Source organism: Pseudorca crassidens, chromosome 14 (assembly GCF_039906515.1).
Source record: "Pseudorca crassidens isolate mPseCra1 chromosome 14, mPseCra1.hap1, whole genome shotgun sequence".
In the NCBI taxonomy this organism is placed as follows: Eukaryota; Metazoa; Chordata; class Mammalia; order Artiodactyla; family Delphinidae; genus Pseudorca; species Pseudorca crassidens.
In genome coordinates this window covers 80,441,214-80,454,615 of record NC_090309.1, presented here as the reverse complement: position 1 = coordinate 80,454,615, position 13,402 = coordinate 80,441,214, and positions in this window count along the sequence as shown.

Sequence of the window (13,402 nt, the reverse complement as noted above, 5' to 3'; positions counted from 1 at the left end):
TAATTCTATCTTATATATTTCAGGAGCCATTAGAAGATGACATATTTGTCTTCCGTGAATAAATTTGTATCACAACTCTTGGGCCATAAATTAGATGTCTTCTGTGTCTTCCTCTGGGAATGAAGAGAGTGTTCTCTGGGAATTTTTGTAAAGGAGATCGAAATTTGTCCTATGGACGTGTGAAGTCACTTCTCAGCTAGCCATTGAAGGGAGCTGCGGAGTCTTACTTCCTAAAACAAATGGCAAAGTCACTTTGTTTTCTGTAACACAAATCCTTTCACAGCAAATAGAGTCGTCTTCTGCTCATTATCTTGTCATTAAAACCTCTGGCTTGATGTATTTCTCTATAAAATAAACCTGAGACCTTACTCATAAAGGGGAAAATGCAAACACGAGCTTTAACCACGTATGAAAGGGACCCCGTGTAAAAAGAGCTTTCTTTTGCCTCTTGAGTTCAATGATGAGATCTCGTGGACAGACAACATTTTTTGACTGGTAAGAGCAGAAACGACCCTCTTGAGTTACTGTTTAGTGAATGAGGGCCTTTGTTTCCCACCGAAGAATTAAAAACCTACGGGCCTCCCCCATGCAAACAGGAATACGTTTCACACAGCACACAGCGGTGTTGGGATTAAACGACTGCATCATGAAAAAAGCCAGAACAATGCCCACTCACGTTTTAATCATTTACCTGGCATTCCAGTTGAGACCGTTTCACCGAAAGCTAGAAGATTAGGGAAAGACTTTCGTTTCCTCCAAGTCCTCTTTCTCTGCATCGCTGTTCCTTTCTGTGTCACTTCAAGGTGGAGAGTCAAAGAAAATTGCACATTTTCTACTAGCCAGTTCTGAATTTAGGAACATAGACTCTGGAACCTGGGAGGGGCCTCCGAAGTGTGCGGTCCAACCCCATCATTTTGCAGTGAAGAAAGCGAGGCTTGGTGGGAAGGGGCTTGCCCGGGGTCACACACGGAGTAAAGAGCAAAACTGAGTGTCCACTCGTGACTCTTGGTCACTATTTTTTCCTCCTGTAACAGTGGCTGATTTGACATCTCTGAAGCTCAGAAGATCTTCTCCTTCTTTAAAATGATTCACAATACACATTTAAGGAAAACACAATTCATGGCAAGAAAGGAATGTATTTGGTAATGTTGAGTGAAAGAGTGTAGAGCTGGAAACTTACTAGGTTCTGTCCTCATCGTGCCATCCATTCCTGGGTGACCTGGAAGCAGACACTCGTTTCCCTGTGCCCCCTTATCTGCATTCGTGCATAGGGAGAAAGTTGTCAGTCTCATGGGTTTATTAGGATAAAACAAGATAATAGATGGGAAAGTGCTGTGGGGAGCTGAAAGTGCTAAGCGAATGCAAAGTGTAATTATCCATGTGAAAACTGCTGTTTGGTTCAAAGTAAAACAGGGAAGAATGGTGGAAAGTGTGAAGAAGTGACTCTGAAGGAAAAATTCCATTTATAGACAGAGCAGTTTCTTCGAGATGGAACTCATCCTGGAGATAGAAGGATTGTCCAAGAGTAGACACCCTGGAACTGAGATGCTTGGCCAAAGGGAACAGCAATGACAAGGAGGATGGGATCAGAGGTGAGCTGTGTGCATGGGGTGAGCGAGAGAGGGCGCTGGATGGGTGCGGTGCAGTGACAAGAGCGTTGAATCCCAGTTCTACTGCGTGCTGCCTGCGCATCTGTGGCCAGGGCACTTTACCTCTGTCTGTACCTTGGTTTACTCCTTTGTAAAGTGAGTCCGGTGATACCTGCTCTGGGGCATCAGAATCATCTACTTCAAAGCCCTTTGCAAACTGTGGAGCAGCTCATGGAGGTGACCGAGGTTAGGGAGGATGGGAACCGGGTTTACCTGCAGCTCTGCCAGTGACTAGTTGTATATGGTGTGGGGCAAGGTACCAGGCCTCAGTTTCCTAATCTTTAAGTGAAGGTGCATGAAAAGATGATGTTGAGAGAGAGAAACGAAAACTTTCTATTTTTGACCCCTTCCTTATTAAAGCGCAACGCTACATCGCAAGGTCCAGAGCCTCTGAGTCATAGGAAATGTTATCCCAGGAGGGTTATGGGATACCCTGGAGGACCCCTCCGGAAGGATGTGTCAGGAAGCATCTCAGCCACTGTACTTTTACTTCTCTTTTCGTGTCTTGGGGAACATTGGGAGAAGACACCTCTGCATGTGACAGAGGAACACTGCAGAATTTCAGGGCTAGAAGGGACCTCAGAGGTCATCTAGTCCAATCACCAGTGTGCTCGGCATCCTTGGTGGTGTCCCTGTCAATCAAAGCATGGATGGACGTTCCCGAGATGGTCCATTTCATCTTTGAACAACAAGGACTACAAGGAAAGCTTATTTTTATTTTTGAAATCTGTCTGGATGCCAAGAATTAACAGAATTTTCTTCATCTAAAATGATTTCCTTATAACCCTACCTCAGTGTCCCTATTTATCTACTTAAACTGTTCATTCAATAACAATAACAACACTTAAGGTACTTATTACATATCCTGCACTATCTCAGGTGTTTTGTTTTACTAGTTCAAGTGAATGTCACAACAACCCCTGCATTGTTATAATCCCTATGTTACAGAGCGGGAACCAGAGCACAGAGAGGTGAGGTACTTGGCTAAAAGTCACACAGCAATTATGCTTTGGAGTCGGGATTCCAACAAGGCAAACCAGGGGTTTGGGGCCCTATGGGATATAGCCTCTCTTCCTCCTGGGACTTCAAGATGCTTTTTCCCTAGCACTTTGTGTGTCATTTTCAAATGGCCTTCAGCACTTTCCATCTTGTATTATGCTTTGCTATTTGGGATTTAACCTCCTTGGGGTCAACTAGCCAGAAGCCCCACAGAAAGCCAGGCCGCGCGGACCCGAGCAGAGGCGAAGACAGTGGTCAGAACGGTGCGGAGCCCAGCCCACCGCGCGATATTTGCATCTCAAAGAAGCTTTGTAGTTTTCTATCAGTTTCAAAGCTGTCACTACAGGGAAGGGCCCCATGGTATTTGCAATTTTGAGGGCTTGCAAATGACTCGAGGCTGATCCCTGGCAATCCTGCACATCTGAGCTCCTTGCCTTTCACACACCTTTCAGTTTGAGAGATCAGTTTAGTCCAGTTCAGGTTTTGGGTTTATTTATTTATTTTGGGGGGCTAATGTGTGCAAGACTACAGATGTTTGATGACTTTGTGAGAGCAAATTTCATTTCTGAGGAAATCCAATGTTGAGTCTTGTTGTTTCCAAAGGATAAGAGGGATGTCCAGTTTCTCCTTTTTTTTTTTTTTTTTTGCAGCCTTACGCCCCATGAATGTTTGCGGCTCTAACAAGTGGACAGATCTTAGCATGACGTCTCCTTTCCTACCTCCACTCCTATCTTTCTCCCTGGGAAGCGCTCTCACGCCAGTTTCTGGGAAGAAAATCCTACCCTACCAGACCCCTCAGAACAAACCACCGCCCTCACTATCCAATCCTTCCTGGTGGACCTGAGCCCCGTGGTTTTTCCTCTTCGTATCTCCCTGGGGCCTTGCCCGGTGCACAGCTCACAGCCGGTGTTCATTTGGGTGGAACACAATCAAATTAAACCCAATTGAAATAAATCTAATTTAACCTTTGTTCCCCAGTTTACTCGGCTGTACAACTGCAGGATGGGAAGAGAGATCACTTCCTCCACCCAAATTCGAGGCAAATATCTTCTTCCATTCCCAAATGGCCCGTCACTTGTCCCAGAGGCAGAAAAGAGAGCCGCTCACCCACTTGGGCCAGTGGCTGGGTTTCAGAATTCCACGTTCTCCTTCCACCTGGTTCTAGGAAGCCTTTTATGAGAGTTGACACCAGAGAATCTCTGTTCCCCACAAGCCATTTCTCTTCTGTGCCTACAAAGGATAAAGATCTATTTGTCTCTGTGTGTATGTTACAAAAAATGAATGAGGATTTAATTACAGCGGCTCATTTCCTAAAAGGAAGTCCTATTTAGGACGTACCATATGTTTTGCCAGCGGCCATACCCCTGAGGGCCGGAGTCTTGTCAGATCTCCTTAGATAAGCTGGGGGTTAGCCTGCCCAGCCTCACTGGGTCTTGACGGGAGGACAAGCTGAGGGTCCCAGGAAGTGGGGAGGGAGATGTAGGTGGGCTCCCGGCTGGTGGGAAAGCTCAGACCACCACTGACCCAGGAGCATCACTGAGTGACCAGGGGACGCTGCCCTGGTTTCAGAGGATGGAATCAGAGGCTCAGACAATTTGTGATGATTAAAAATCGCCTGGCTTTTTTCATCTATTAAAGTGGCTCTTGAGGGGGAGAGCGGTCTCTCTCTGATCCTTCCTTTCGTGGTTTTAATTCCCCCTCCACCACTTCTGAGCCAGCGCAGATGGCTTTCTAGAGCTCCCAGAACCTTCCTGCGAGGGGAGGGGGCAGTGGGGAGCCAGGAGGGGTCTGGCTTGGTCCTAATGCTCACTCCCTCCTTTGACTGTTTGCTCTTCGGTGGTGCCTATAGTTTTAGATGCCGGAAGCCGAGGGTGGGTCCTTCAGGATTTCTCAGCTGAGCTTTAAAGCAGTTACTGGAACCTGCTAGAACCTGACTCCACTGATGAGATTTATGACTGGGAGGCACCTCTTCCCGCCCAGGCTTCCCTTTTCTTTCCAAGCTCCCTTCCCCCTTTCCAAGGGGTTCTGTTTCTCTTGCCTCCACAATCCATATCACTTTTCAAACTCTGTCCCCAGAGAAGAGGCCACGGCCTTATCCCCCCTTCTCCTGTGTCCCTCCCCAGACTCTGCTGCTCTCCCTGCACTGCTGGCATATCTGAAGGGATGAGTGTCCCCTCCCAGCTCTAGCATTCACTTGCTGGGATCTTTAAAGTGTGTCCTTTCTAACTTGAGCTTGGTGGGGGACCCCATCCTCTAAAATGTCCCTTTCAGCTCTCATACTTGACCATACCAACTAGCAAGTGGTCCTGTCATTTTTTTTTTTTAAATAGGGATCTAGCAGATCCCCATCTGCTCAGAACCAGGCAAAGCCACCAGAAATCAAGTGGCCTCCTGGGAGGTCAGGACCCTGATGGAATTGCCAGTCCTTGGGCAGTGGTCCAGGAAGGCTCAGATGCTCCCAGTGCTGGGTTTTCATTGTAGAAACAGGATAGGGGTTGAAGGAGGGACTAGTGGCCCGTTGGTGAGCGGGGAGGGTGTGTACACAGGGAAGTGCGCTCTCGGTGCAAAAGATGGAGGTGACTCATTGTGGACCCCCGCCGTCTTCCCCAGGGGTCCCAGGAGCTCCTGGAAGACAGGGGTTGACTGGTTCACTCCTCTCCATCTGTGTGTTCCAAAGGGGTGCCCAGGGACACCCCGTGAGCACTGCAGCCAGAGCCTTCCCTGCTCCCCTGCTGCCCCGGCTCCCATGTCTTCCCGTGTCCCCCTGCATCCCCTCACGACCCTCAGGCCTCTGGACCAGCTTCCCTCTGCCTTCCTGAGGGACCAGGTGGGAACTTTTTCAGGTTTCCCTTTCCGGACTGTGGCCAAACCTTTTGGCTTCCCCTTCACATTATCTCAAGGAGAAATTACATGGGATTTAGGTCCACTGAAGAAAGCAAACTTCTAATTTCCTGGGACTTACAGCTGCATCGGCATCTCAGCGACCCGTCTCTGAGCAAGTCTAAGGTGATTCTGTTCCAGATGCCTTTGGCTAATTAGAAACCCCCTTTAGTTGGTTCTGTTACACAAGAATCCAGGGCAGCACATGACCCTCTGAAAACCTGGCTAGTTTTGTAAAATGTATTTTTAGCTGGAATCAAAGGGTGAGACTCTGTCGCTCAACTTCGCAGCCATGGAGCTGTGACCCTCGCCATTGGTTCCTCCTCTCCTTCCTCCCTCCCTGCCCTCTCTGTCGGCCGCTTCTCCAGCTGGGAGGCCTAGGCCGCGTGTATGAGTGCATATGCGTGTGTGCATGTGTGTGCGTGTGTGTGTGTGTGTGTGTGTCGGTGTCAAGGCTGGGTGGGAGCGTGGGGCTCCCGTGCAAGGCGGCCATGCTGCATTTCTGTCTGCTCTTTGTTCAGTCCCCGTCTCCATGGCGACGGGAGCAGCTGCTCCATTCTGGGCCTTGGCTTGTCTGAGCGGGGCGGCCCGCCTGCCTGTCTGCCTGCCCGTCCTCCTGCCCAGCCGTGGGAGCTGCCAGCTCTCGCCCTCCCGCTGCCCACAGGCCCTGCCAGCCTGGGCGCAAGAAAGCGTGTTTACTAACACCATCCGCACGGCTCCCTGGGTACCGCGGCTCTGCCCAGAAGATGTCAGGCCGAGGGGACTGGGCGGTGGGCCTGGAGCCAGGCTGTCTGCAGTCGAGGGAAAACTCTCCCTGGCCGGCGGCTGCCCTGGCCTGCCAGCGCCCAGGCGAGGGCTCCCGGCCTCACGGCACAGCCGCAGGCAGGCCCTGGGGGTGAAGAGGCCCCGGCAAGGCCCCCTCTGAAGTGTCTCATGCCCGGCCTACAGTGCCTTCCCAGAAGCTCAGGAACATTCCTGACCTTTGCGCCCCCTCCATCCCAAGTTTTCCAGAAGGCTTCCCTGACTGCTCTGCTCTTAGAGGGCTTGTCACCGCCTTGACTCTTGGAGCCATGAACGACCAAAGCCGTCAAGGACATCAAGAACTACGGAGCTGGAGGCGACCTCGGAGACGCCTGGGTCCAGTGGTCCCAATGTACAGATGGAGAAAATGAGGGCGGGGGTGGGAGCTGGGGGCGGTGGGAAGACTTAGTAGAATCACTGAGTGAATCATGGGGCTACAAGGACGTCCTCCTGCCCAGGCCGTGCCCTGGCAGCATGCTTTTCTCTTCGGCCCTTCTCAGGATTGGCCTTGGCCTTGGCCCGAGTTCCCTGAAGCCGTGGGCCTTTTCCTTCTCCCCTCCCCTTCACCCTTCTTTTCCTCCTTACTCTCTCCCTCTCTTCATTCACCTTCTCTTCATGTCTCTGTCTCCCTCTTGCTGGTTCTCTAGAGCGGCCTGGGCTCTGTGTGCCGTGAGTGTGTCTGTGGGTGTATATGTACGCGTGAGGCCTTTGGGGAGTGAAGGATGTTTCTCCTCTCATCTTCCCCTCAGCATCCAGCCCAGGGTGAGGCTGCTGATTAACAAGTTACCAAAAACTCCGTCTGAAACATCAGAGCCAAGGGCCGGAAGGCCTTGACCTTCAGCCGGCTTCTCTCCCACACCGCATCCCCAGGCTCCTCTACCAGCCCGGATGCCTCACACAATTTGGAGGAAGCCTCTGTCTCTAAGTGCTTCCCTGAGAGCCCACTGCCCTCCAGCTGAACACATGTCCCCTCAGTGCACTGGCCACACTGCCTGGTCTCTCACCACCATTGCCTTAGGAATGCCTGGTGAACGGAAATCTCAGTTATGAGTCAACTCACTTCTGGTCCCTTATTCACTCAATAGGCATCTATGTCATACCTGTTCCAGGGCAGCTAATAGGAATCTGGATATAGGCTGTGAGGGCCCAGCCTGGCCAAGACTTCTCTGTCTACAGTTCAGCCTGTTTCCTGGCCCAGTTCTGCCCCTTCCCCTGTCTGTGCTGAACTCTGGCTTTTCCCTTCAGGCTCTTAAGGTGCGCATTCCATCCCTCTTCCCCCTCAGTTGGGAAAAGATCTGAACTTGCAGGCTGCAGTGAAAGAATGAAAGGAACCGTGCCGTCTCTCTCTTGGAGGTTTGTACCCCAAATCTGATCTCAGCTGTGGAATTAGAGGTTGCCTGTGTTCTGAGGAAAAGGATCTCGGCCTCAGCAAACGTACAGGCAAATTTTCTTTGGAGGATTTGCAGGTTCCTGCCTGGTTGCCCACACTCTGCTTGAGGCCGGCCCTGACACAGGCCTGGGCTCGGCTCTGTTCTGTTGGCGGGTGCAGGTGGGTCTCTACTATGGGCATCACTGGCTGGGGTGTGGGAGATGGAGAAGGGGTCCAGGTGGAGAGGAACCGGCTACCTTGGGCCAGGCAGCAGTGCTTGTGTGTTCACCATTCGCTCACTGTCTGCTACACACTAGGCCTGGGATTCAGTGCCTTCCATACACCCCCTTTCTTTTAATCCTCACACAGATCCTATGCAGTAGAAATGATCACCCCAGTTTTGTGTGTGTGTGCCACACTGCTTGTGGGATCTTAGTTCCCCGACCAGGGATCGAATCCTTGCCCCCTGCACTGGGAGCATGGCGTCCTAACCACTGGACCGCCAGAGAATTCCACACACCGCCCCCCCCACTCTCGTTTTGTAGAAAGGAAAATGAAACTCAGATAGTTTAAGTGAAACTCACCCAGGAAACCCAGCTGTGGATCGGAGCCCAGCTCTACTCCACTGAAAAACTCAGCTCTCTTTCCTGAATCATCCTGCTTCACAAGATTGGTGGGTGTCTCTTCTAAACCAGCATCCCCAGGACAAATTTGCCACAGTAGAACCCAATGAGGTGCCCTCAGTAGCTCTACCCTACAGCCACGCCCTTAGTCAGGGCTCCCCCTCTTTCTCCTGGAACCCAGTAGCAGCCTCCTGTCTCCAAGTCTCCATGTCTGCCTGCCTCTAGTTTATTTCTTATGTAACTGCCAGAAGGAAAATTCTAAAATGCAAATTCTTAAAAAAAAAAAGAAAAGAAAGAAGAAAACATTAAAAATAATAACAACCCAGCATGTTTACTATGACCCACACTTATATGAAATTATCTATGTAAGTATATTAATGTCCAAAGAAAGAGAGAGAGAGAGAGATTTAGGTCTATGTGTATTGTCATGGAATGCCATGATAATTCAGTTAGGTAAACTAAGTTGCTAATATGCATAACATGATTCTTTTTCAACTGAAAAAATCGATCATCCCCCATGTGTGTGTGTTTATGTTGTAAATGTTGAAGGTAAAAAGGAAAAGCATGGAAGCCTGTGTATACCAGGCCATTAACGGCAGTTATCTGAAGTTGGGGAGGAATGGAGACAAAAAATAGGCTTTTTCTTAATTTATTTTTCTACTGTTTCACTTGTTACAACACACACACTCACACATACATTACTTTAGCAAGTTAAGAAATGCTAAATAATTTTTAAAAAACCGAAATCTGATTAGGTCCTTGTTACATAAAATCCTTCAATCGCTCCCCATTGCTCCCAGGATACCGTCCAAACTTGACATGTTTGCAAGGCTTTTCGTAATCTGTCTCCCTTCCTGTCTGCTTCTCCTGCTTCCCGTGTCACCACGACTGGACACAGTCTATGCTTCAGGCAAATGGACCTCCGTTTACTGTCTTTGCTTGGTCTTCAGGTTTATATCACTGTTTTCTGTATGAGAACCTTCCTTTCCACCTTGCTCCCCTTGTCGTGCCTTTCACAAAAAAGCATCATGGCAGTGGTTGTGTTCGCAGAGGGGGGGCTTTCCAAGGGTGGGGTGAGGAGAGGTAGTCTGGGAGGGTGTCTGATAAGAGGTGACAACTAAAGTGAGTCTGTTCAGTTTCTTGCTAGAAGTACTGACCAACTTGCCTCACGGTTATGAAGGATACTTACAAGTTGAAACGTGTGGTATACCAGATGTCCCTAACCAAGAGGCTGTGGTTTTTGTTCTGTTTTAAGTGCCAAGGACCATTTCTGTCCCCACCATTGGGCAAAGCAAGGGTGAGAGCAGGAAGTCTTTGGCTTTCGACACTGGTGACTTCAATGAAACACACAACTCTTAAGGTCTGGAAACAGGAGGCAATGATAATTTGAAAAAGGCTTCAAATATTCACTTAAGGAAGAAAGGCTTTGTAAGGACTTGGGCAAATTGTCTCTTGAGAGAAGAGTCATAGGGTATTTGGTATTTTTTGATTAAAAATTTGAGAAGGCTTCTAGAAGAAATAGCATTCCCGTGGAAGATAGGATATCAGAGTTGTCTAGTCTACCTTTGTCACCATGTGGCTGGTGACCTCAGACCAACCACTTACCTCTCAGTTTCCTCTTCTGACTGGTCTACGTCTTCCCTAAAAGCCCTTCTGTAGGTAAAAGTGTTAGCATCTCTCTCGGAACTCATAATTCATCCCCACTGTGACTGAAATGCTAGAGGCATACCTGGAATGTTTTCAATAGAAAAAAAGATTAAATTAAAACAAATAATTCGCACTCTGATACATAATGATCAACGGAATAATACAGCTTGACAGTAACCTATAATTTTGACGAAGATGTGTGAAGTCAAGCAATGTTGACATTCATTTCAAAATACTGTAATAGTGCAGGGCTAGGCTCACCCAATTCTCTGCGCGTGCATGTGTGCATTTTAAAGCACTGGTGTTATATATTTTAGCTGTTATTGTTCAAAAAGAACTGGCGTCCTGTGTAGAATTGGGGGTCGTAGTCAGTGTGTAGCCCAGGGGTTGCAGCTTTCGTGCTTATTTATGGGAAGATGCTGTTTAACTAACGTTGAGGTAAAATCTTTTGGGAATAAAAACTTTCTTGAGCCTTGCAAACACTTTTCCTTGAAACACAAAAGGAAGAAAATAGGATTTTTTTTAAACAAACAAACAAAAGTTTATATACAACGAATCATTTTCTTCCCTTCTAATCAGGTGTATATGTGAACTTGAAATGATAAAGAAACCACGTTAGGTTTCGTAGGGAGATCTCTGTGGGCCTGATTCTTGTGCCCAGGAAGCCTTGGGTAGGAATTCTTCGAGGAAAGTTCACCAAGGACTTTTCTGTTTTTGGAGGCTCGGGAGGGTCTGAACGAGCCCACGATACCGGTTGAGCCACATTCTCCGAAGACTCTTGCACTAACAACCACTTCCAGCAGGTTCTCCAAGCTTCATGCTAGTGGCAACAAGGACTTGTGAACTGGAAAGAGACTTAGAAATCATCCAAGCCTTGATTTATAAATGAGGAACAGGGAGAGCCCGAGCTGGGACTGGACCCAGGGCACCGACACCTAGCGTAGGGCACTGTCTCGCCTCTGCTGGACAAAGCTGAAAGTGGACGGTACCTGTCATCTTCCACTAAAGACAAAGGCCCAGCTTCCCTCATCAGAGATGAGGCTTAGAGTGCAAGTTCCTTGGGGAAAGAGAGCCCAGGGCTAGGGTGTCAGTGCGTCGGGATGAGACAGACGGTTTTCTGGGGATGCCACAGGCCAGAGGGACAGGGTGGGGAGACCCTGAGTGGGACGGGGCTGGAGCGGACCAGGAGGACGGGAATGGCTGTGTGAAGGGAAAACTGGGTGGGAGGCAAACGTCCCCTTCTTTATGCTTTGAGCTGCAGGTATGCTCTGGTTTCAGCGTGCACCTGGGCAAAAGTTGGCAAGTGACTGTCTTCCGAAGGCTTCCGTGGGTCCCTATGGTCTCACGCGGTTCCTCTTCATCTCTTCTTAGGACCGGACGTTTTGTCACTTTAGCCCCTATCAACATGCGGATGTCATTTCCCTAATATCTTTTTTTTCCCCTAATATCTTTTTTATTTAAGAATTTTTTTTCTTTCATGTTAGCCTAACTTTACTTACGTATTTATTTTTGGCCGCGCCACAACACTTGCGGGATCTTAGTTCCCTGACCAGGAATCGAACCCCGGCCCCGGCAGCGAAATTGCCGAGTCCTAAGCACTGGACGCGGCCAGGGAATTCCCCCTAAAATCTTTTTTAAAAACCCCAATTTCCAGATGGAAAACCAGACAGGTGAAATGACTTCTCCAAGGTCCCCCAGCTGTGTGTGCAGAGCGAGGGCTGAACTCCCAGCCCCTAGACCTGCTATCTTGCCTTTAACACCATGCCTGTGACTTATAGATAGAGACCTGTCGTCCCCCTGAGAATGCTGGTGGGAGAGGACCAGTTAACCTTGTCCTCTTGGTTTCCACATGATAAACAGATGCTCCACGGACTTCGTGGACAAAAGGACGAGGCTGTGATGAAATCCACACAGAAGTCAACGCCTTGTGCCAGGGCCTCCCGTGAGCCCGGCCTGAGCCAGGCCCACCGAGGATTTAAAGCCACTTAGGACTAAGGGCATGATCTTGAGGACCTTCGGTCCAAGGGAATGAGTTTTGTTTACCACCCAGCATCTTGGGAGACTTAAAGAGATGTCAGAAGGGGCCCATGGTCTGGCTCTGGGCGATCCGGGGGAGTTACTTAACCTCTAGGATCCTCTATTCTTCATCTGAGAAATGAAGAGGGAAGGTCTTCCTTAGGGGGCTGCTGCTGAAAGGATGGAAGAAGATAATGTTTGCAAACCAGGCTGGCACGTGAGTGTGAAACAAATGTTCATGGCTGCCTCGCTCACCTCCACTGCGGTCACGCTGGGTCTTACTGTTCTCCGCACCTCCTGCCCTCGCTGGGCCCCTGCTCCAGGTCTTGTCACTTCCCCTGACTCAGGTGCCACATTTGTCTACTGAAGCCTGGGATCGGGCTCAGGTGCCCTTGCTGACCTCACGCCACCCGCCAGGCATTCACGTGGCTCAGGTGCATGTTGCCTTTCTCCTTGTCTTGTGGTGGGAAGGAAATGGCCACAGGTTTGAAGGCTGGCATTTTTACTTCAAAGCTCTGTGGCCATGGACCACTTACTCCAACATTTCTTTGCCTCAGTTTCCTCGTTTATACAACGAGGTTCGCAGTAACGAAGCGCAAAGGTTGTTATGGAAATCGTAACAGAATCGTGTCAGCGCCTGAGCCATGGTATTCACATGGCGCGTGGTCAACGGTTATTATTTTTATTAGATTGTAAGTGCTTGGAGGGTGGAGGCTGCGTCTTGTTCACTCTCTCTTAGTCCCTGTCATGTGTGGTGTGAGGTAAGGTTCAGCACAGGTCAGAAGAGCTGAGAGTGGCCTGGAATGAAGCCGGGACCCGGAGGCTCCAACCACCTGGAGAGAGAGACACAGGCTCAGCCTCAGCGGTGGAATTAGCCTGCTCCGTGTTTGAATCGCAGCCCTGACACTCACCCACTATGTGATCTTAAGCAGTTCAACCTGAATCTCAGGGTTTTTTTCAACCTAAAGTGGAAATAATCACTCCAACTTCAGATGCGAAGGCCCAGTCTCTGTGCAGGACCACTTAGTGGCAGCTGGCATGGTTAGACTGAGGCTGGTCTTGTAAGAGGCTTCTCCAGGGGCATTCCTGGGGGAGGGCACAGCCGTTCCTGAGAGGCAGGGGACAGGTGAAGCACAGGCTCTCTCGGACCGCGCTCGGAGCCGCTCCTTCCCCAGCCATATGGCGCAAGGGACGCTAATACAGCTGTCTGTGCACAACTGTAACCAACAATCTGGTGATTGTTCGTCTGGGAAGCCACCGCCCCTGCCGTGTGACAGCCGGTTCTGCACTACGGTGGAAGTGCTGTGGCAGGCAGAACCAACCCTATTTGCCCTGTGGTCCAGGCTGGAGGACAGACAGACGCAGACGGAACTGATGGCAACAGGAGATGTCTCCTCCTTGCTTATGTGAAAAAAGCT